The following is a 21,784-nucleotide window of genomic DNA, read 5'->3' as shown; positions in this document are numbered from 1 at the left end:
TTTATTGTATTTCAGGTTTTTCGATACATGAGAAGAACATGCAAGATTGTTGCATAGGTTCATACATGGCAATGTAGTTTGCTGCCTTCCTCCCCATCACCTATATCTGACATTTCTCCCCATGTTATCCCTCCCCAACTCCCCACTCCCTGCTGTCCCTCTCCTAGTTCCCCCTCACAGACCCCAGTGGGTGATACTCCCCTCCCTGTGTCCGTGTGTTCTCATTGTTCAACACCCACCTATGAGTGATAACATGTGGTGTTTGGTTGTCAGTTCTTATCTCAGTTTGCTGAGAATGATGGTTTCCAGATTCATCCATGTCCCTACAAAGGACATGAACTCATCCTTTTTTATGGCTGCATAGTATTCCATGGTGTACATGCACCACATTTTATCTAGTCTATCACTGATAGGCACTTGAGTTGGTTCCAAGTCTTTGCTATTATAAATCGTGCTGAAATGAACATATGTGTGCATGTGTCTTTATAATAGAATGATTCTTTGGGTATATACTCAGTAATGAAATTGCTGAATCAAATGGTATTTCTGTTCCTAGATCCTTGAGGAATTGCCATACTGTTTGGATGAAGACACCAAAAACCAGAACATCTCTCCTCTTCCAAGGAATGACAACTCCTCATCAGCAAGGGAACAAAACTGGATGAAGAATGAGTTTGACAAACTGACAAAAGCAGGCTTCAGAAGGAGGTAACAACAAACTTCTCTGAGCTAAAAGAACATGTTCTAATCCAATGCAAAGAAACTAAAAACTTGAAAAAAACATTAGATGAAATGCAAATTAGAATAACCAGCTTAGAGAAGAACATAAATGACTTGATGGAGCTGAAAACACAGGACAAGAACTTTGCGAAACATATACAAGTTTCAATAGCTGAATCAATCAAGCAGAAAAAAGGATATCAGAGATTGAAGATCAACTCAATGAAATAACACTAGAAGGCAAGATTAGAGAAAAAAGAGTGAAAAGAAATGAACAAAGTCTCTAAGAAATATGGGATTATGTAAAAAGACCTAATCTCCATTTGATCAGTGTACCGGAATGTGACGGGGAGAATGAATCCAAGCTGGAAAACACTCTTCAGGATATTATCCAGGAGAACTTCCCCAACCTAGCAAGGCATGCCAACATTAAGATAGGAAATACAGAGAACACCATAAAGATACTCCTTAAGAAGAGCAACCCCAAGGCACATAATCGTCAGGTTCACCAGGGTTGAAATGAAGGAAAAAATGCTAAGGGCAGCCAGAGAGAGAGGTCAGGTTACCCACAAAGGGAAGTCCATCAGGCTCACAGCAGATCTCTTGGCAGAAACCTTACAACCTAGCAGAGAGTGGGGGGCAATATTCAACATGCTTAAAAAAAAAGAACTTTCAACCCAGAATTTCATATCCAGCCAAACTACGCTTCATAAGTGAAGGAGAAATAAAATCCTTTACAAACAAGCAATTGTTAAGAGATTTCATCACCACCAGGCCTGTTGAGAATTTTTATATGAATGTTTATAGGAATATCGGTTGTAATTTTATTTTCTTGTACTGTCTTTGTTTGCCTTTGGTGTTAGGGTAATGCTGGCCTTATAGAATAGATTACCAATAAAGCTGCATTTTAATTAAAATTTATCTGATGATTCTCATAGTCAGCTTCTGTGAAAAACCATTATTATTCTAGCAGATATAATATTTTAATCATGCTTAGAATGTCTTTGAAGTGAGCATTAACTGTAGATATTTTCTACATTGAAATCTCCTTGCACTTACGTAGGTCTTAAAATTTTTGAAGAAGTTACATCAAAATTTGACTGCCTGGGAACTGTATTAAAAAGGCAAGAAGTTAACTAGGCCCTAATTTTACAGCTCAAGAAATGCTGATACAAAGAGATTAATTTACAGTTTTCTATAAAGTGATAAGGCTGAGAAAAGAAACTACTATTAAATTATAATTCCTATCAGATGATGTGGGATGTGGTTTTGTCAAAAATAATAAGTAAGAGAAAGATGCAGAATGAATTTTAAACTATGAATGGGTGTTTTTTTTTTGAAATTTTAATTGTGATAATATATATTGTTTACAGCTTTGCATGTAATAAAAAAATAGCCTTAATGTTATATAGCACCTTAAAATACTAAGTAAGTCTTAAATTGAATGTTTTCTACAGTATTGTCAGAAGCTGACTTTTTTGGTTAACAGTGATTTCTACAAAAAAATCAGCAATTGTTGCTGATTGGGTTCTCTGAGATGCACACATTGAGAAGGAGTTTCATATGCACATATTAAAGACAAGGAAGGGAAAGAAAGGAAGCAGGATTGGATAGAGAGAGAAGTTGAACTGTGAAGCAGGCTTTACAACCTTGCACAACCCCACATCAAGTTTTAGGGCCAGAAGGGCAGAGTTGTCCCTGGTTGGGCTACAATGACCTGCATCAATGGCAGGTCTTCTATAGTCCCTGAAAGATGCATCACTGATACAAGCTGCAGTGAGAAAGGGCTTGACATTAGGTGAAGTGGTTTTCTGCAGCTGAAACTAGCCCCTCACTGCAGAGATCTGCATAATAAGCTGACTATCCTATTTAATTCACTTAAAATTTTAATCCTCTGTTTTTGGTTGGATGGTAAAGTTTTTATCTAGGAAGGAATTTACAATTTTATAAAATATATCTTGGCAAAATGCCCCAAAGTTCATTATCTTTATAGGGTATTTCCTGTTCCTGCTATCAATGAAAAATAATTCATTGTCTTGCAGGTCATTTCTTAAAATAAACTGAACCACACGTGGTTTGTCAGGCATTGAATGCATTTTTGACATTGAGTTTTTTCATATTTGATCACATCATCATTCTCAGCAAACTGACACAAGAGCAGAAAATCAAACACCGCAGATATCACTCATAGGTGGGTGTTGACCAATGAGAACACATGGACACAGGGACGGGAGCACTACACACTGGGGTCTGTTGGGGGGAAATGGGGGAGGGATGGGGGTGAGGAGGTGGGGAGAGATACCATGGGGAGACATGTCAGATATAGGTGAAGGGGAGGAAGGCAGCAAATCACACTGCCATGTGTGTACCTATGCAACAATCTTGCATGTTCTTCACATGTACTGCAAAACATAAAATGCAATTTTAAAAAAATCAATTTTTTATTATCTAAGATATTATTTGGTGGGATTTCTGAGCAGGCATGAAGAGTCTTGCCCCAACAAATTATCCACAGATTTTGATGTTATATTTTCTTTGCATGTTTTCTTCCATTCTTTCCACACATATTCATCTATTATTTACTACATAGTAGGTACTATGCTACATGCTCAGGACACAAAAGACCCTATCATCATTTTTTTTTTCTCTTAAGGAGCTCACTGTCAAGTTCAGGAAATATACATGAAACAAAAAAGAAAACAAATGCAATACAGGATGCTTTATATTGACTAAGAAGTGGTGAAATAAGGGAAAATTAACCAGTAAGACCTGATAATATATTTGAAGACATGCACAAACTGTGGCATTTTTGTGTCAGAATAAATCCTGAAAGTCATTTACACAAACAAAACAGCTGATACTTTAGTCCCCTCTACAATCTCTTTGATCAGAAATGGTGCAGGTTATGTTGATGATGTTCATTGTGAAGAAGAGCATGACTGCCAGAAATCTGAATTTCCTCTTTGGGCAGCCCTAGCATTAAAGCAAAAATTGAAAGGGGAAGTGTGTTCTCTGTAGCACTTAAATTTTATGGAAGTGGCAAGTATGAAATGAGAAAGAGAAACACAAGAAGAAATTTTATTAAATAAAGATGTTTAAACAGACATTGAATATACTGCATTTGTTAAAATTCAGTATTGTTTTCTTTTTGTTGACTTGATCATAGTTAAGGAAAAAAACTAAAAAATAGTTCAAATCCAACATGATAGCTTTTATTAGAATAGGTCATCAAAATACATATATGAAATTCATATACGTAAAAATACATGTGAAATCCTATGTGTAGCTCAATCCAAATGACATGCTTGAGATTTTAAAATTTTTAATGAATATTTTAAAATTACAAAGTTTATATGAATCACATAGGATCTCATTAAATACAGATTCAGATGTAGTAGGTCTGGGACATGGCCTAACAATGTTCCTTTCTAAGAAGCTCCCAGGTAAAGTAACTTACATATTGACAGTAGTAATTGATTGACAGTAGATACATGATTGGCATCTTTGCTTGCCTTTAAAAGTTTTAAAAATTATTTATTAATGCAAATTTTAATAGTAAAATTTTGTTATATTTATTTTTCATCAGTGGCCAACAATCATGGTAAAAAGAATGTATTGTTGCATCAGATTGGCATCCATTTATAAGAACGCTTTTTTGAGAACAGATGCCTGAGTGAGAATTGTTTGTGTATGTGAATGTTAAAGACAGTTGGGTAAACCAGGTAAAATATTAAGAAAACACATTCCTGATATCAAGATCACGATCTCTGGGAAGAAAAGAAAAGACATTGATAAATAACTATAACATAATGTACTTTATTCAAAACATTAAAAAAGAAACCACCTGGGAAAAATTATTTGGAAGAAGTTAACATTTGAGATGGGTATTTGCCTTAGAGAAGAAATTCTATGACTCATTCAAATATCTGCCATGTCTAAAACCCTTCTGAGAAAAGGGCTTACAAGAATTTCTTTCTATATAGCACAGGCTTTGATCTTGTTCATATCTGCTTAGACTAGGAATTAGTGTCAAGCTAATGGCATTAAGCAAATTTAAGGAAGTATAAGACTGTGCATTTGTCTAAAAGGGGCACTATGCATTGAACTGTGATAAAAGCTTTGAATGCAAAATGTTGAGAAGGGGTGAAAGAAAAAAGTAGCAGTAGACTTAGAGGTGGTAGAGAACACTAATAGCAGAGAAAAGCTCAGCTGCAGTCACAGCAGGGATTGCCATGCAGATGGCAATGAACATTCACCTCTGAGGTGATTAGGAGATGGTAAGAATGGCAAAGCAGTGATTCTCAAAATTACCTGCAGATTAGAAGCACTAAGGAAGCTTGCAAAATCACAAATCCCAGGCTGTATTCCAGATGAGAATCTCTGGAGAAGTGACTCACTCTTTTTTTGTGTTTGTTTGTTTGTTTTTGTACCTGCAAATACTAAAATCCTTAGGTGATTTGAAAGTACAGCCAAGGTTAAGAGTCACTCACACTAGATCTATCGTCAATCACTGAACCAGCTACTGAATCCTAGAAAACAAGGAGCCATTGTTCCAGTATTCCACGAGGGCTTGCTTATGAATTTGATGACTGGATTTTCTAGGTTACCTTATATCATTGCATCTTAACCTTTTGCTTTCGTCAGAATCACCTGGAAAACTTAAAAGAATCAATACTGTGAAAATGGCTCTACTGTCCAAAGTAATGTAAACATTCAATGCTATCTCCATCAAGCTCCCATTGACTTTCTTCACAGAATTAGAGAAACCTACTTGAAATTTCATATTGAATCAAAAAAGAGCCTACATAGCCAAGACAATCCTAAGCAAAAAAAAAAAAAAAAAAAAAAAAAAACAACAACAACAACAACAACGACAAAAAACAAAACTGGAGGCATCATGCTACCTGACTTCAAACTATACTGCAAGGCTCCAGTCATCAAAACAGCATGGTACTTGTACCAAAACAGATATATAGACCAATAGAACAGAACAAATGCCTCAGAAATAATGTCACATACCTACAAAATCAAGCAATGGGGAAAGGATTCCCTATTTAATAAATGGTGTTGGAAAAACTGGCTAGCAATAAGCAGAAAACTGAAACTGGACCACTTCCTTACATGTTATACAAAAATTAACACAAGATGCAATGGCAATAAAAGCCAAAATAGACAAATGGGATATAATTAAACTAAAGAGCTTCTGCATGACAAAGGAAAATATCATCAGAGTGAACAGGAAACTTACAGAAAGGGAGATAATTTTTGCAATCTGTTCATCTGACAACAGGCTAATATTCATAATCTATAAGAAACAAACAAATTTACGAGAGAAAAACAAATGACCCCATCAAAAAGTGAGCAAAGTATATGAACAGACATTTGTCAAAACAAGATATATTTGTGGCCAACAAACATGAAAAAAAACCTCATCATCACTGTTCATTAGAGAAATGTAAATCAAAACCAGTGAGGTACCGTCTCACACCAGTTAGAATGGAGATCATTAAAAAGTCAAGAAACAACAGATGCTGAAGAGGATGTGGAGAAATAGGAACATGTTTTCACTGTTGGTGGGAGTATAAACTAGTTCAACCATTGTGGAATACAGTGTGGAGATTCCTTAAAGATTTAGAACCAGAAATTCCATTTGACCCAGCAATCCCATTACTGGGTATATCCCCAAAGGATTATAAATCATTCTACTATAAAGACACGTGCACACATATGTTCATTGCAGCACTGTTCACAATACCAAAGACTTGGAACCAACCCAAATGTTCATCAGTGATAGACTGGATAAAGAAAATGTGGCTCATATACACCATGAAATACTATGCAGGAATGCAGCAATAAAAAAGAATGGGTTCATGTCCTTTGCTGGGACTTGGATGAAGCTGGAAACCACCATTCTCAGCAAACTAACACAGGAAAAGAAAACCAAACACCACATGTTCTCACTCATAAATGGGAGTTGAACAATGAGAACACATGGACACAGGCAGGGGAACATCACACACTGGGGCCTGTTGGTGCATCGGGGGCTAATGGAGGGATAGCATTAGGAGAAATACCTAATGTAGCTGACAGGTTGATGGATGCAGTAAATTACCACGGCATGTGTATACCTGTGTAACAAACCTGCACACACTGGACATGTATCCCAGAACTCAAAATATAATCAAAAAATACAGATGTTTAGCCCACCTCCCCAAAGACTTATTTTTAATTTAGTAGTTGAAGGGTAATGTCTAAAAACTGGCATTTCTACCAAGTAATTAGGTGGTGCTAATGATGTTAATCTACAGACAACACATTGAAAACCATTTTTTATAGAAAATATTAGGAGACTGGGAGAAAAAAGTGAGAGACAGAATGAAGGAGAAAAGGGAGAGAGAATAAAAAGAATCAGCTTCTAAGCCTTGGGAATAATATGAATAAACATACATTTGTGAGCGTTGGTGATACGTTCATAGAGTGCAAGAAGTTTTCTGTGAAGACAGTAAAGGGAACCAAGGAGGGAAGGCAGGAGATGAGACTGACGGAGTCAACTGTGACAGCCAAGCCAAGAATGTGGATTTATCCTACAAGATATGGAATGGCAATGGCCCTGAACAAATGTAAGAATTAGAAAGGTAATTCTGGCTGTAGGATGTAATTATTGCAAGAATCAAATTGATATTTATCTTTTCAAAAACAAATTTAAAATATACATTATTAAATTATTCTTCACAAGAAACATTTAGAAAAAAGGTAAAAGGTACATATATACTATTACCAAATATTTTATTTCAAAAGTGAGAGTTGTGAAATAATTATCAACAAAAAATGTAGATATTGAGGAAACAAGATTGGAAATATTTTTTCAAAAAGAAATGAAATTTCTGCTTCCAAGTCTAGAAAAATTATTTCTTAATGTAGTTTCAAAACTAATTTTTTTTTGTTTTTCAGGTTTTTTGAGAATGTATTTCTCTATATGTATATTTACATTTGTGTAATATTAATTCTTGCATTGTTCTAAAAATGATTTTAGATTTTTTGTTATTTATTAATTATAAACATAGATTCTCAATTTAAAAATACCTTTGTGGAGAATTTTTATTTTAAAGTAGCTTTATTTTCATCTCTGTTGTTATACTAACACATAGGTGAATTCATCTTTCTTTATTCTCAGGAAATAATTTTCATTTATTTTACTATTTTAGCTTGTATAAAATGCCATCTGTTTTATCAACTATGGTCGTTTCACCAATAGTTCATTTAAATTTCTAATGCTAGAAAACGAAAGACAAAATTTACCTTCTCATTTATATTCAGTCATGAACATTTGCACATTCATTGGTATTTGTGTCTATCCATCGAGTTATCCAGCTCTTAGAATACAAGGACGGACTACAGACCATATTTGCTTTATTTTGTGAAGTTTTAATAATGATATTTGATGAATCTGAGAAGTATACAATTCCAGGTGTCACAATTTGCTTTCCTTTTAGCACAACAATTTTTCAGTGATCTGCACAACCATGTATTCGGTCTCAAGCCATGTCCTCATAACCTGTGTTTCTCCTTGAGAAAAGTTTTCCCAAGCCAGAATGCTGTACATAAATGTGATATAAGTTCTAGAAACACAGGAGTTCCACATTTGCAGCTGATCAGCAAAAACATCCAGTGGTCCCTTTGCTTCAGATAATCACTTTGGTTGGCACATTTACCCTCCAATTTACTTCTCAGAAGTGAATCATAGAACACAGTGCCCTTAGATTACATGATACAGTTTGATTTAAAAAAAATTTTTAAATAGTATTTATGATCCAAGATAATTTGGAGTTACAACAGGAAACACTTTACACACACACACACACACACACACACACACACAGAGAGAGAGAGAGAGAGAGAGAGAGAGAGAGGAGAGAGGAGAGAGAGAGAGAGAGAAAGAAAGAGAGAGAGAAACTTCCTTCAACTGACAGTGCAGCTTTGATAACGAGGCAGAAGCTGAGAGTGTCAGCTTACCACAGAAATTCAGGCCAAAGAAGGGGATGCTTGTCCTGGACCAGACAAGTCCCAGAAGAAGGGGGTTGACTGTGATTACAAAACCATTTTGAATAGTCACAAACATTGTTAAATTAGGCAACTGAGGGACTTGAAAAGAACATCCACTATACTGTATTTTTAAGGCATTTTGAAATCACTGCAAGTGTGTAATTGACTGAGCTTAAAGATGCAGTTGGTCATTGATCTAAAGTTCTTTAAATACAAGTGTTAATGTTTTTAAATACAAGTGTTTTTTATATATTAAAGAAATTCTTCAAATACAAGTGTTAACTTGTAAATAAAATGATGAAGCAACTGAAACTTAAATATTTTAAGAAATAACTATAGTTTAAAATTTTTGTTTAATGAATTGAAAATCACATTATAAATCCAAAAATTTAACACCTGAAAAAGATTTTGAACACTTTGGATACAGAAGAATTTAAGTCAGAATACTTAAACTATTGGAAATTTACAAAAATGAGTCACTCTTTCCTTGGTCTAAACAAAATTTATAAAAGGCCAGGGAGTATAGGCTTTATTTTTAAAATCCTATGCTGAAAGTAAGTATTGACTATATACTAAAATTTAAATATGTATAATAGTTGGCAATTCTTTGTCAATACTTAGAGTAAATTTGTTTTATAGGAAGAAAATGTCTTCCCTCCTAAAAGTTTTAAGTGCTTAATTCGTATCAGGTTTTAAACATTGATGACAAAAAAATAACGTTCAGAAAGCTCAGAATTTCAGAAATAATTGTTTAAGAAAACAACCTTACAATTATTTTTAGTATTTTAAAGTTAAAATATTTAAATTTTTGGAAAACAATCAAATGTTCAAAATGTTTGTTGGAAGAATATATATGAGAGAAAATTATGGTTGAAATAATAATTTGTTTAAATGTGTTTTTAAGAAGCTGTAAAAGTATATTGATCAACTAATTTGAAATTGTTAATTTCATTTTCTAATATGAACTTAAGCTAAAGAAGGAAATATAAATTTTGCCTAGTAATAAGAGACAATATGCAAAGACAAACGTAAGCAGTCTGCTTGTTACAAGGCTAAGATCTTGAAAAAAGAAAAATGAGAAAAATAAAACATACAAACAATAAGATAATCTGGGACACATTTTAAAACCTTATTTAATAGCAAAATCCTTGATGTTAGACTGAACAACTACAAAAAAAAAGTCAAATTAACCTTCTATACTCACTCACAGACTAAATAATGTTCTTGGTTTTCTACAATAAAAACCTAGAGGATTGCATTATGTGCCTTTTACATTTCACATCTTGCTTTAAATGTATTAAAATGTGAAACCAATCTTTTTAAAATTTATCTGTAGTTAAATGCAACATTACCTTTGTCTATGTATATGAAAGCAGTTAACACAGAATTCAAAAATTAAAATTTGCAATATGGAACATCTTTAATTCTATGAAAAAATCTGGATTTGTAACAAAAACTAAATATGTAGAATATGAAGTAAATAAAATACAAACATAGAATTGTAATAGAGATAAAGTCTTATAAAATTTGTTATAATTGTACAATCAGGATTTTCCTAAGTATAAGTTTTTAAAAAATCATAAAATATTCTGAGAATATAAATGTATAAAATAGTTTTTATTTGAAATTTCTGAATAAAAGATTTAAAGTATAACTTTTTAAACATTTTTCTGTATAACAACAATTTTATTGTATTTTATCTTTAGTTTTGCTTTGGTAAATATAAATGCATATTACATCTGAATGGAAAATACTATTTATTTATCTTTAAGAACTTGAATTCTACACTATACTAGGATTTCCAGTAATTAAAATAAGGACTCTATTCAAATATGTATAATTAAATTAAATATAAATATATATAAAGAAATATGATGAGTTCATGTCCTTTGTAGGGACATGGATGAACATGGAAACCATCATTCTCAGCAAACTGACACAAGAGCAGAAAATCAAACACCACACATTCTCACTCATAGGCGGATGTTGAACAATGAGAACACATGGACACAGGGAAGGGAGCACTACACACTGGGGTCCGTTGGGGGGAAATGGGGGAGGGACAGGGGAGTGGGGAGGTGGAAAGAGATAGCATGGGGAGAAATGACAGACACAGGTGAGGGGACGGAAGGCAGCAAACCACACTGCCATGTGTGTACCTATGCAACAATCTTGCACATTCTTCACATGTACCCCAAAACCTAAAATGCAATTAAAAAAAATGTTAAGCTCGAAAAAAAAAAAAAAGAAAATGTCACCACCTATTGATGCCGTTATCTGTAGATTAAAAAACAAAATTAATCCATTTGACAGGAATGTTATGGGTTAACAGAATTAAATAATGCATTATACAATAAATGCTGATGTAAAACATTTATAAACACCATGTCAAATAAATGCTGATGTAATTTAATTTTTATTTAGATGAAATGATTAGGAAAATGGATGATTTTGATGTAAAAGGCACAGAATGTACTCTATTGTCTCCAAATATCTAGTAAAAGCTTGTTCATCATTACTGCCAAAAAATAATTCCATTAAAGTTATTTCTATACAAAAAAAAGAAATATTGCTTTTGATTTTAAAAGGAGGTGATCAGAAAAATATTAGGAATTTGTATTCACATATAGCATTATTTTATAATGATATAAAGATTGGGGGGAATTTAAGGATCTTCCAATTGCCAACTAATTCTTTGTCAGATACTATTTACTAGGAAATTTATTTTAATTTAGTAATTCCAAGTATTGGTGTAACAATATACAGCATCACAGATCAATAAAAGAATGCAGTATATTATTTGAAAAATAATAAAGCATGTAGTTTCATAAATGCTTAGGATAAATTTTAAATTTCCATGTAATAAGCAAATATAAGAATATAAAACAAATATAGTTATGTATGTTGTAATATTACTGAAAATTTAAAAAGTAAAAAGAAGAAACTGACCACCTGGAGCTAATATATATCACTTTATCCATTTTAGAACTGAACTCTCTATTTGTATTTACTTTCATACGTAGAAATCTGAACTACTACTAATCATTATAGAACACAGCACTGTATATATTCAGGATGCGATGCATTTTAAAGACAAAAATTACTGCAAAAAAATTTTAACCAAATACTGCAGCCTTTTTGTTACAGATAATAATGATATCTTTATGTTGAAATATTTTAATATTATAAACAAAGCAAATGATTGTTAATATTTTTGAAAATTAAAATTTTCAATATAAGAGGAAGAGTTCAATTAAAGAATCAAAAACTTAAAGAAGAGCCTGATGATGCAGTGAATTTTAGATATACATTTATATTTTCTAACAATGTCTATTTCTGTCAAAATGGATTAAGACAAATGATATACTGGCAGAAAAACTAATATGCTAATTCTAGTGCTGGAAATTTGATGTCTAGGACCATTTGCCAAGTACCAGAGCTTCTCCAAGAGTTGACTAATTTCATGTGTACAACAGAGATGATCCAAGTTGAACCTAGAACATCTCACTGGGTCAGAAAGTAAAGACATTTTCAAAGATCAAATGAGTCATGTCATGAGAACATAGAAGCCAAAGAACCATATTGAGAAAGCTACCGAAGAACAAACTGTAACAATTACATCATCAAAAAGAGAAAAGAAATTCATACCTATATGAATTGAATCTAGAAAAATTTGTAAGAGTATAATGATATTAAAAACGTCTTCATAAAGTAAACAATATCACATATCATGTTTCTGCTAAAAATATTTGTTTAATTCAAACCTTTAGATTTAACTTCCAATGTAAGAAAATTACAGAAAATATAAGAAAAATATTAATTCACACTATAAGAAAGGTGAATTTTTCTCTCTCTTTAATAGAGATGAGACCTCACAATGTTGCCCAGGCTAGTTTCAAACTCCTGAGCTCAGGCAATCCTCCTGCCTCAGCCTCCCAAAGTGATGAGAATACAAGCATGAGCCACCATGCCTCACACTGAAACATTCTCTAGGACAACTGCCACTATCCTTAACTTATGAAATCTTCACAAAAAGATGCTGTTTAAAAAGAAAAAACTAAAGGAATATAACAAAAAGATGAACTATATATATCTTAGTTCAGACAGGCATCAAAATAACAAGTTGATGGAAACTAGGGGGATTTGATTTTAGATGGCGTATTAGATATTAAGAAAGGATAATCCATTTTATTAGATATGATCCCGGTTATTTTGGCTATGAAAGAAGATAATTCTTTTTTATGGAAGCATCTTAAATATTTAGAAGTGAACTATTACCTGGTCTAAAATTCATATTAAAATATTTTAGGATAGATAATAAGATGCAAATGTATGTTTGTTAGTTTTAATCAACCTATTAAGCATGATCAGTTTGCCGTAACTTGGAATGCAGATTCCAACTATAGTTAGTCAGATTTTATTTCAAAGGTCATACTCCAAGGCAGCTGATGGTAGCATTTCAACTATCTTTATTTTCAATCAATACCAGGCGTTTTTATAATCAGCATAATTACACACTTGAATTGGCTTTTTACAAAAATTATTGGCTGGTTAATGAACATAATGGATACTACAGATGGGTTTTCATTAGTGAATTAGTAGTTTTGAAGATGTATGGATTTGGGTAGAAGTAATTTAGAGACATTTGTGCCCTTCAATTACCAGAGCATAAAAATCAAACAAGCAGAAAAATCTAGGCCCTTTGGAAATGCTACCATCAGTTTGATATCTAAATGATCCTATGTTGATCCAGAAGATTGTTGTTTACCTAATTCCCACAACTCTGGTAAACTGAATATTCCCACCAGATTAATGTCACATATGAAGTATCAAAACTAAAGGTGGGTCTCATTGAGGTCACAGTACAGTTTGTCTGAGACTGTTTTATCTGCTTGTGTTTGTCAGGATTATTTCCCAGACTTGCTTTCATTGATACCTAATACAAGATTGTTGAATGAGAACTCATAATAGTCACTTATGTCTAACTATGAGAGGCTACTGACATTTAACAAAAGGAATCTAATACTTGTGCCTAATTGTATTGGCTAACGTTAGTTTGTAGCACTATTCTTCTAAGGTCACAAGGATTCACTAGAGAATGTAAATGCAACCTAACACAGGGCAGTAAGACAAAAACTTGGAAATTTGCAGAAATTACATAAAGAGTACTACTTTTCAAAAACACTAAACGAACTGGCATTGCCAAGCTGGTTGAGTTAAATCCTGAATAAAATCCTGAAAATCAACTGCATGAAGAGTCTGCATGAGAAAGAATTCAAAGCCACGGAAAACAGGATTTAGTGGTGGCTAGATTCTTGATGTTTGCGCATCTGAATCCAGAAATACCTAAACTTAGTTCTATTATTGGCCTTTTCAGTTACATAAATGTTAAAATTATCCGCAGTCATTTTGGTTACATTTTCCTCGTTGCAACCAGGAGAGATCTTTATAAAACATCAAACGATATGTTTTCTCGGTGTGAATGAGAAATGAATGCAAAGGACATCTATTTATGTTCAAAGTTTATGTGTTGAATCTTCCTAGCACATCTTTAGCAAGACTAATCCAGACTTATTATTCCATGTAAGTAGATTAACATATATATAATAATATATTTGCATATTCACACAATCTATTTGAAATACTTCAATTAATAATTATTTCCGATTTTACTGAGTTTATACCTAGACTATCTTTCTTCACTCGGTAATTTATTTTAACTCAAGTTCTTTACATGCTAGTGGGACAGTGAAGCAAGGTAGTTGATAACTGCAGAAGCATGTTTACGTGTTAGAACATTATATCTAAGCTGGAATATGAAGAAAGTTAATATCAAGGTTGCTGGTAGAACAGGGATAGATACAGGAGCCTACTGGATCTATAAAGTCAAGGAACTATTGTATTAATAATTGCTGATTGAGAGGGCAGGAAAGACAGGAGTGTAGCAGCATGAACGCAAGGTGATGTCTGTGAAAACGTCTCTATCATTACTCTGAAATCTGACTACTGAAATACATTCGTGATTCTTTCTTTCTTGCTTTTCTGCCATCGCAATACAAAATAATTTATTCAGAATTTCCCCTCCAATAAAATGTGTGCTATTCTATGTTATAATCTTAATTTACAAGCCTATATCTTCATGATCATTGTAATTTGTAATTAACCTAATCACACTGACATTTTGCATACAGCTTATTCCCTTCTATGACTTTTGTTTGTTGTGGAAAAGAAAAAAGAAATGTAATGATATAAAATCTCAAAAAATGAAAGTTATAAATTCTAATCAGAAAGATTTTAAATTTCTCAGCACCCAATTAACTCTAAGAATATCTAGAAGCACATTGAATATATCTCTTACTGGTTGTATGCCTTTCACCATTAAAAAAATGTAAAACAGAGCAGGTGCCTTGAATTCAGTGTTTCATTCAAACACAATTAATTGTGTCCCCATTATGTACAACTGCCAATATCTGCTAACAATTAGAAAGTTAGTAGATTTGCGCCTAAATTTTTAATTTGCATATAAAAGGTGTATAACTTAGGTGATGACTCATATTGATAGCTATTGATAAAGATGTGCTTTAGCTCACCCCTTCCTTCCCAAGGCTAATTATGAGGTCATTGGTTTGTAAATTTAATAGAAAATCTTTAAGAAATCAGTAAACAAAATACTAGGCTGTGAATAAACTTAGCAATTCAAATAAAAATCTATTATTTTGTTTATTACTGATGAATAATCGTAGGTTGAATTTATAGATTACCAGTATCCTCCATCATCAACTATCATCAACAATGTCTCTGAAGAAATAATAGACCAAAAAGATTAATATCTGTGAATAAATTGTTATCAGTAGGTACAGTTTATTCATACTCCAAATAGTCAGAAATAAACCCCTAGAGTAAGCTAAATATAGAGAGAGCTGATACACAGACATCAACTTAATTCTAGATTACTGAATCTTGTTTTAACGGATCATATAAGAAAGCTTAGAGACTTGATTCCAAAACATCCTAAAAATTAATATGTTGTTACTTGTTATATTCATAGTACTTATTGTGAGAAACTTCAAAAGAAATGTTTGTTAGATATTAGAATTAACTATTGTTTTGCTTTTTCTAAGTTGTTGAATTGATCTGAAATTTAGAGACAGAATAAATTATTTAACTTACTAGATTACCCCTTTGTATTGGCTAGTACAACAAGATTTGACAGCAATATCTATCAAGAACATAAATATTTATGAAAGAGTTTGAAAAATATTCATTTTGACAGCAATATCCATCCAAAAATATAGATATTTATAAAATGGCTTCTAACTTTTTTTTACATTAATTTGCTTTTTAAATTTACATTAATTTGCTTTTTAAAACTCTGTTCAGAAGCTATGTGATGTATTTTTTGTTAAAATGAAATATTTAAATAATTAAGCAATTGACTATAAAATGTTGATATGAATATGGTTACATGAGTATGCTTCACATATATGTACACATTTACAACTCCTGTCATTCTTTATTGTTTTTTTTTAGATCAATGCTGCTCACTCCTTGACCAAATTTAAATGAGATTAGCTAGTTATTCGCTGGTAGTCACTGATCCAGCTTTGTTTACATTGTCGAATTGTTGCTCTTTTAAAGAAACACTGAATTTCCCTTCAACAGCATTTTTGTAGTAATATCTTTGTTTGAGAGAATTAGAAGTGAAGGGGGCTTTATTAGCTAATTAGTAAGGTCTGAGGAACACTGCTCCACCACCTTAATTCAATCTATTCTAAATATACAATGTAAACTATAGCTAGCTCTTAATGATCAACACATCTTGTCTATTTGGTTCTATTTTTTCTCCTAAATCTTTTCAATATCTGAGCTTTCAGTTAAAAAAAAAAAAAAAAGCGAACAGCTACTGAAATATAGAAGTCGACCCATGCAAAAGATAATCAAAACCTTCAAATTTCCTGTTTTCTAAACTGTATTATGACATTTTCATTTCAAGTTAATTTTAATTCTTTTGTTTTTTATTTTTTATTCTTTATATTCTTTTGGCCATTTTACAAGGCAAATTTTTTTCTCCTAAAATCACAAGTATATAAGAAATGGGGCAAACCTTTGTTAACCTCCTTCCTTGAAAAGAATAGGCAAATTAGTTAATTATATTACTTAAAAAATACTTCTCTAATTCTTAATGATCTAAAAAACTAAACATAAGTATTTCCTGTTCTTTTAGTAATTAAATTTAAATCAATCTTCATATTTTAATTATTTCTATGACTTCCTTTTTTTAAGCTCCTTTCTCCTATAGTTAATGTCTCCTGTGTACCTACCCTGACATCGCGATTTGCTTTGATGATGTTGAAATATGCATAACCTACTTGAGCCAAAAAAAAAAAATGGTGATCAAAATAGAATGGAGATGTTCTTCTGTATACAGAAGATAAACTTGAGGGAAACTGAAGGCTGAGACAAAGTAGGAAGGAAAGGCATCTCAGCTATGAACTGGGAATATCTTTTTTAGGTATTCATCTAAATCAGTTTACAGTCAAAACAGTAATGACAGATCACTCAAGTTTCTATGTGTAATGGTTTTGGTATTGTCAGAGAGAGTTAGCTACCCATAAAATAGCCATCCTACCCTTTACCCCTATGAATATAACCCTAATTTGTTCCAGTATTAACATGGGTGATGGGAAACTAAATACCCTAGCCTACTCTGTAGATTGGAGTGGCCATATGATTAAGTACTGGCCAGTAAGCTATAAGGGAGAAGGTTTGGATATGGTTTCCAGAGAAAATCCTTTAAAAGGGAGAAGGTAGGATATGTCTCTTGCCTTTTTCCTTCAGTTTGTCTAGAATTCAGATGTGATGGCTTGAGATTCAACAGCTATTTTATACCTAAATATGTCTGTTCATTGCTTCATCCCAGCCTCTAGAACAGTGCATAATATGGGACTCAAAAATATTTGTCAAATAAAAGAATCAATCAATAAGTAAAGCACAAAGATAGCTCTTCCTCAGTAGTTGCTTTGCATTTATCTCTTTAGAGATTGTGTTAATTTTGAAGATTGAGCTTTTAAAGCCAAGACCTGAAATGGTTGGTTACATTTATTAGCTACCTGCTCTTGAGCAAGTCATTTACTTTTCATGAACTATGATTTTAGCATATGCAAACTGAGATAATAATATTTATCTTGCATAGTTGTTGAAAGGACCTGAAATACTTATTATATTCTTGTTGTCCTATTCCCTATTGTAGTTTCTGAATAACTTTTCCACAAATGTCATAATTTTGGTTTCTCCAATTAATTCTCTACTGCATATAATGTAGAATGACTAAAATTGCATTTAACATATACTGGATGAATTTTTATTCTTGGCATCCATAGTTTTTTAAAAAGCATCAGATATGAGCTCCATTTCATAGTTAAAAAACTATATACTCCATTCATTTATTATTATTTTTTTATTTTTAGAAAGAAAAAAAGAATAATAAGAAAAAGAATAAAGAAGAGGAAGAAAGAGAAAGAGGAAGAGGGAGAGCGAATGGGGATATTGCTTTGTTGCCTGGGCTAGAATGCAGTCTAAATATGGGTATGCCTATAATTGTCCTTAATAATGGAGACATGAAAGAAAATTAGGGAAGAGAATAGCAAACAAGGAGCCAACCAACATTTCATTGATATGATGTGGTACTGATAAGAGTGTATATTTTGTGTAAAGTGGAGAGTTCTATAAATGTTAATTACGTTTACTTGTTCCAGATCTGAGTTCAAGTCCTGGATATCGTTGTTAATTTTCTGCAGCATTGATCTGTCTAATATTAATGTTGAAGTCTCTCACTATTATTGTGTGGGAGTCTAAGTCTCTTTATAAGTCTTGTATGTCTGGGTATTCCTGTATTGGGTGCATATATATTTAGGATCTTTAACTCTTCTTGTTGTTGTGTTGATTCTTTTATCATTATATAATGTTCTTCTTTGCTTCTTTTGATCTTTGTTGCTTTAAAGACTATTTTATCAGAGGCAAAAATTGTAACTTCTGCTTTTTATTTATTTATTTTTGCTCTCTGGTTGGTTGGTAAATCTTTCTCCATCCCTTGTTTTGAGTCTTTGTGTATCCTTGAATGTGAGATGGGTCTGGATGCAGCATACTGATGGGTTTTAGTTTTTTGTCCAAATTGCCTGTCTGTCTTTGAATTGGAGAATTTAGTCAATTTAAATTAAGAATTAATAATGATATATGTGAGTTTAATACTGCCATTTAATATTAGCTGGCTATTTTGCCCATTAGTTGATGTAAATTCTTCATTATATTGACGTTCTTTACTTTTTGGTATTTTTTAGAAAGGCTGATACTCTTTGTTCCTTTCTATGTGTAGTGGTTCTTTCAGAAGCTCTTGTAAAGCAGGCCTGGTGGTGATGAATTCTCTGAGTGCTTGCTTGTTCACAAAAAACTTTATTTTTCCTTCACTTATGAAGCTTAGTTTGGCTGGATGTGAAATTCTTGATTGAAAGTTCTTTTCTTTAAAGATGTTGAATACTGGTCCCCACTCTCTTCTGGCTTGTAGGGTTTCTGCCGAGAGATCTGCTGTAAGTCTGACAGGCTTCCCTTTGTGGGTAACCTGACCTTTCTCTCTGGCTGCCCTTAGTATTTTCTCCTTCATTTCAACCCTGGCGAATCTGACGATTGTGTGCCTTGGAGTTGCTCTTCTTGAGGAATATCTTTGTGGTGTTCTCTTTATTACCTGGAGTTGAATATTATCCTGCCTTATTAGGTTGGGAAAATTTTCCTGAATAATATCCTGAAGCGTATTTTCCAGCTTGGATTCATTCTCTTTGTCACATTCAGGTACACCTATCAAGTGTAGATTAGGTCTTTTCACATAGTCCCATATTTCCTGGAGATTTTGCTCGTTCCTTTTTATCCTTTTTTCTCTAATCTTGTCTCCAACACTCCGAGGCGCTGACAAAACTGCCTTGCCAGTCACAAGAGTCGTGCTGGCGACCCGTGGGGCTCCTCCGCTGGGAATCTCCTGGTGCGTGAGCAACAAGTATTCATGTGAAGGTGTGGCGCCCTCTCGTTCTTTGCATTTTCACTGGGAGCTACAATCCCGAGTTGCTAGTGATCAGCCATCTTGGATCTCTCTTCTCTATTTTTTTTTTTTTTTTTTTTATCATGGCTACCCAAATACTCATTCAGAATGCTATTACTTTTTTTTTTTTTTTTTTTTTTTTTTTTTTTGAGACAGAGTCTCATTCTGTCGCTAGGCACCAGGCTAGAGTACAGTGGTGTGATCTCAGCTCAGTGCAACCTCCACTTCCCGGGTTCAAGCAATTCTCTTGCCTCAGCCTCCCAAGTAGCTGAGGCTACAGGCACACACTACCATGCTCAGCTAATTTTTGTATTTTAGTAGAGACAGGGTTTTACCATGTTGGCCAGAATGGTCTCGATCTCTTGACCTTGTGATCTGCCCGCCTCGGCCTCCCAAAGTGCTGGGATTACAGGCGTGAGCCACCGTGCCTGGCCACTATTATGTAATTTTTAAAATGTAATATTAAAAAAATTAAGCCAAAATAACATCTTGGAAAATCTTCATTCTTTGCTCTTAAGGTGTTTTCTACTGACAAGATGGAAATTAAAACGAGATCAATAAAATATAGCTTTATATTAAGATGGGACACTCAAGGAGATTTTTCTAGTGTGAGAGACATAAAACACATGCAGACAACCATGATATAAGGTAATACTTGAATTCTACCAGAATGATTAAAAACAAGAAGAAGAATTCAAGGGAGGGAGAGAGTGTTTGCTGGAAATACCAGAAAAATCTTTAGAAAAGAGACAGACTTGCACCCGGGCACTAATAGATGGGATGAGATGGGAGAAGGGACATATTCGCTGATAGAACAGCATGAGAAAAGACATAAAACCAGAGGTGTGTTCAGATAGCAATCAATCAACACCACGGTTTGACTGGAAGGTACAAACCATATGGGAGAAGAAAGAGATAAGTCTTGAAAAACATCAGATTTGAGCTCCATTTCGTAAACAATAATTAACCATTTCTCAACAAGAACATGTAAGTAAATCTATGCTCACATACTTCTTTTAACAGAAAGATGAGTTCCTGAAAATTGGAGGGGTGACTGACGCAGAGCTCCTTAGAAGCCTTGTAGTGTTGTCTCTATGGTGATGCAGTCCTAGCGTCTTTCACTGGCAGCTGTTTATCCTTTTCTTCAATCACCTAAACTCGTGACCAGTTCCAACTACCTTTACTACGGCTGCTCAAACAGTACAAGATCAGAGAGATATTTCTGATACCTTTTACAGGTATAATGTTTCCAGAAATGTCTGCTGTCTTTATCTCCGTGTCCATTTCCCAAAATGTGCCTCCAATCACAATAAAAGGAGTATTTAACATCCTGCTTGACACATTTTCTTTGGTTCTTTTTTACATCCAGTCCTATCACTTAAACATCTTAAGGCAGGTCTCATGAGTCTGAACAGTTTACCAGATCACATCAGATTCAATACCAGATACAGCACAACACATGCAACAGGCAGGCACATTGGCTGAGAGAGTATTATTAGTATTTCTAGACAACACATATAGAAACAGAAAATAAATCTTGAATTGTAACAATATATTATTCCTAGAGTTGTATTTTTCTTCTTCTCGAACTTTGTCTCCATTTCATAAACTGAGATCTCACCTTATCAATGAAAGTTTTAATTTTATTGTTACATTTTAATAGCTCTATCTGACGGAGAGAAAAAGGAAAGGAAAAAGGAAGGAAGAAAGAGAAGAAAGAAAGAGAGAAAGAAGGAAGAGAAAGAAAGAAAGAGAGAAAGAAAGAGAAAGAGAAAAAGGAAGGAAGGAAGGAAAGAAAAAGAAAAAAAAAAGGTATTGCATAAGCCAGTGGCCCTACATCTCCTCCAATTATCCTTTGATAGGTGTGTCTGACTACTAGAATAATGCATGTGGAAATGCTCCTTCCTACTCTCAGTCTGCTCCTTTGTCAAGTTT

The sequence above is a fragment of the Saimiri boliviensis genome, chromosome 3 (genome assembly GCF_048565385.1).
Source record: "Saimiri boliviensis isolate mSaiBol1 chromosome 3, mSaiBol1.pri, whole genome shotgun sequence".
Classification (NCBI taxonomy): domain Eukaryota; kingdom Metazoa; phylum Chordata; class Mammalia; order Primates; family Cebidae; genus Saimiri; species Saimiri boliviensis.
This window is presented reverse-complemented; position numbering follows the sequence as displayed.